Below are 4,470 nucleotides of genomic sequence, written 5' to 3'. Positions count from 1 at the left end.
TGGCGGCAAAATATCTACACTTTATAATGCTTCCATGGCTAGACTGGGACCTTTGTGAAGCATTCGCTCAAGAGCTGTGCTTCTGTGCTCTTGAGTGCAGTGGAAATAATTTTATCATCCGACACGCCCTGTGAAGCATGAAATATATTTACGCTTCGTGATTATTATTACTGCAGATCCAAGCACCCAGCAACGAAATTCAGTCCCATCACGCCGAACTGTCATTAAGCGAAACGAGAGTAAAAAGTACTGCACTTTACCTGTCTTAGCGGCCTGTTTCTTTACCCGAACATTCTACGTTCACAAATTACTTTGTGGGTAGGACGCATAATATCACGTGGCACGTGCGTCACGCATGTGCTGATTTGATGGACCTCGGAGAAACGGCCCAAATTTGTTGAGCCACAGCGGCTTTTTGGAATTTTTAAAAACAGATACGTCTATTAATAACGGCTGGCTGCAAGTCGCTAATTTAATTCAGGTTACCATATATGTTAGTTAAAAACAATTACAACTAAGTTAATCACTTTGCTAGTTAACGGGATTCACCTGACGTCCGCCAGCACTGATACTATTATACCGCAGAAAGCTTCACTTTTCCTCCAAAAAACAATTTATAAAACTAGCGATGATGAGAATGACGATATACATTCATGTCGCAATGGCATCTTGTGGTGAAAGAGTGCCATGGCATAAGGTATCTTCGACTCAAGGTAGGGTCAAAGTGGCGCGCTTCCCCGAAGCACCTGGGATATATAGTGACTGCTATCACCTGTGCCCAAAATAAATACACTGAAAGAGGTTTCGCGCACCAGTGAACCCGGCAATACACTTCACAAACAGCTGAGCAGCTGGCAGCAGAAGCGAAAGTTCGTCTACAGAGGCAGTGGTCTGAAGCCGCGCGCCGGCACTTCGTCTGCCATGTGGGCAACATCAGGCGCATTCATCATAGTTCACTACAATGGCCCGGGAATGAAGAGGAGCCATCCTGGCGACCTAAGGCGATGGCAAGAGGCGGGGGTCGTAATAAGTCTTGAGGCGACTGACATGGACAAGCTCACGACTGCGACGACGCAGGTACGAAGAGGGTGCGAGCGGCTCTACAATATAATTCACGGCGGACGTTTACTTGAAAACGCGCTAAGGGCCATGATATTCTGCGCGAAATTTCGAAGATTGTCCCGGTGTAGCGGAAGGGACCCATAGCCAAACTAATTATCCAGGAGAGAAAACATGCGGGGTGTGATGAGAATCGTGTTCATGCTTTCGGCGACCTTGGAATTCCGAGGTGAAAGAACGGGCCAGTTGGCGACATTCCTCGGCGTGCTAGGCGAGTTCGGAAAGAGGCGTGCATTCCGAGGCATCCAGAGCGTACGGAAAAATTGTGTCCATTGTGGAGGACGGCTCACGCGCATACAACAGGTACAAAGGGAAAAATTCAGTGGTTGACCGGGTGGCGGTATTGTATTCGTACATAACAAAAAAGACAGCGTCCCAGTTAGACTGTTGTGTGTCACGTTTTGCATCACAATTTTTTAGCATACATTGATATCCTTTTGGATCAATATTTTATCGGCGGCCCAGTTTTAAAGGTCTTTAAATACGTAGACGATTTTTTAATCCTTTTAAAAGCCACTAATGACTGCACTTTCTCAGACTATGTCCAAGAGGTCCTAAGAACATTTGAAAAACATGGTAAAGGCCTGTTTTCTACCAATGAAATTCTGAACAACAACGAAATACGTTTCTTGGATCTGAGCCAAAGGTTGTGCAAAAGACATACCTGCTGGGCTTATTTCTTGCGTGCTAACACAGAGCTTTTGCCCATTCACTCATCCCGTTCTAAGACTGTTAAAAGACCTATTGCTTCGCTCTGTCTGGAAGCTGCGCTTCGTAGGTCGTGTCCACACCAAATGCATGCTAGCTTTAATAATCAGGTAAACCGCCTTTTGGCTGCAGGCTTCCCTTGCTCGATCCTAATGGCTATTGCTGAAACACTCCTAAAGAAGTTTGGTCCCCGATAGAAAATGGCTGTCACGAAACGCGCAAAGATGATGCCTGAGGTGATGCCTTATGCACATAAGGTGTCGCATAACCTAAAAAAAGTGGTCAGCAGGTACAACTTGCCACTTTTGTTCTCGGCGCCAATAAGCTGGCGAAACTGTGTCCACGCATATGCGGCTAACATGAGAGAGGTTGCAAAACTCAACATGAAGTAGCCTATGTCGGATGTGCGCTAGGAGGGGTGTATAAGATCCCCCTTTTCTGCGGAAGGTGCTATATCGGGCAGACGGGGGGTTGCCTTAACGATCGTTTAAGGGAGCACGCAAAAACTTCAGTATGAAAGACGAGCTTGCGAACTTAGTTTCGCATGTTTTAGAGTGCAAATGTGGGCCACGGTTGAACGAAGCTAAGGTTCTAGGCATAAGCGCAAGTAGAGTTTCCAGAATCTTGCTGGAGACCTTCCACATAAATAAAGAACGAGAGCAGTGCCTAAGCAATGCTTCATTAACGTTATATTCCACGGAGCGGGCATTTCTTGAGATGCGTTCAAGAAAGAACTGAGCATGTTTTGTTTTTCGTTTCTTTTTTCCTCTGATTCATTGCGTCGATTACTGGTGTTCCTTATCATTCTTTTTGGGTTGCTGTTACGTGATGCTCAACATATGTATCTTAACCTTTGATATGATAATAGTTGACGCCCCATGGTTGTGCGCCTGATGCGATGTGACAAGGCTTTAAATATGTACCCTGCAGCGAAAAATAAAACCAGTTGTTAGTAGCGCTAATCTCTGTCGTGTGGTCGTTCTCTCGCTGTGTGTTGGCCTTTTTTTTAGCGCTGACCTCTTTCAAAGAAATGGCGAAGTATGTGCGGCAAGGTGAGAAGATGGCGCAGCGTGGTGAACGCGTCTTCATATTCGAGTGACCAAACGGACAGGCGCTTGTCTGTTTAAAGCAGTTTTTTGAGTGGCGCAAAGATCAACACAAAATTTCGGGCGAAGCGCCGAAAGTAGGAGCACAGGCCGATAAAGCACTTAAGGTGTATGACTGATGTCGGCTCAGGAAACTCCTTAGGCTTAAGAAAGGGAGAACACCTTCTTTAGACATAATGCGACCCAAGATGGTGAGAGCCCGGGCGCCGAAGTGGCACTTCTTCAGACTAAGCTGCAGGCGTTGGTGAGACAAGTTAGAACCTGCTGCAGGCTCGTGAGGTGAGTGCAGAAATCGACTGAAAATACAACGATGTCATCCAAGTAACCGAGGCACATGTGCCACTTTAGCTTGCACAAGACTTTATCCATCATTATATCTAATGTGGCTGGCGCGTTGCACAGGTCTAATGGCATAGTGGTGAACTGGTAAAGGCCGTCAGGTGTAACGGATGCGGTCTTCTCTCGGTCAGCGGCAGCCATCGGTACCAGCCAGTTACCCGAACGCAAGCCAAGAGAGCAGAAGTACTCTGCGCCTTGGAGACAATCAAGAGCGTCGTCGATGCGGGCGAGCGGATAACTGTCTTTGTGGGTAATTTTGTTGAGTCGCCGGTAGTCGACGCAAAATCTGATAGAACCGTCTTGCTTCTTGACCAGCACAACCAGAGAAGACCAAGAACTGTGAGAGGGACGAATGACGCCACCGTGCAGCATGTCCTCAACTTGCTCACTTATCATTTGACGCTCAGCCGCAGAGACGCGGTAGGGCTGCTGCCGAAAAGGTGGGTGGGAGAGCCGGTCTCAATGCGATGAGCCACGGTTGAAGTACGGCCTAAAGGCTCATGGAATCATTCGAAAACGGAACAGAACGTCTGCGAACTTCGGCGCGGGCGGCATTGCTGACAGCGTTGTTTTGTGACAGGAAGTCCACCCGAGAATTACATCATGTGAGCGTGAGGACAGCAGCAAGAATTCGACTGTTTATAATATATTGTCAATTACGACCGGCGCTGTGCATCAGGCCAGCGGGGAAATGCGCTGTTCACTAGCGGTGCGGAGCAAGAGACACGGAAATGAGGTCGTGACTTCGCGCAAAGAGCGGCAGAGTTTTTCATGAATCACTGTACCAAGAGGCAGCCGTTTCGATAAGCGCATGTAGCTGCATTCCGTCGACGATGATCTCAAGGATGTTGCATGGGGAAAACGAGGCCTTGAGCCTATCAAACAGCCCGCAGTTCATGCCTCCGGAACTGCGGAACTTAGTTTCCCTCTTCAATGGAGGAAGGGCGACGGCGCAGGGGTGAGAGTGAGCGGCGACGTGGTGATCGAGAACGTCGGGTCTCGTAAGGACGACGGTCGCTGGTGTACGCGTCCAGAGGCAAGGATGGAGGAGCCTAATGAAGCGTCTGAGATGGATGCACAGTGGTTGAGATGGTTGGCTAGGCCACTATGCGATGACAACAGTGGCGGGCGATGTCTCCCGGGATCCCAGAGGAGTAACAGATTGGGCAGTTATCCGATGTGCACTACGGGGTGTAAA

Source organism: Amblyomma americanum, chromosome 5 (genome assembly GCF_052857255.1).
Source record: "Amblyomma americanum isolate KBUSLIRL-KWMA chromosome 5, ASM5285725v1, whole genome shotgun sequence".
NCBI lineage: Eukaryota > Metazoa > Arthropoda > Arachnida > Ixodida > Ixodidae > Amblyomma > Amblyomma americanum.
Note: the sequence above shows the minus strand (reverse complement) of the source record.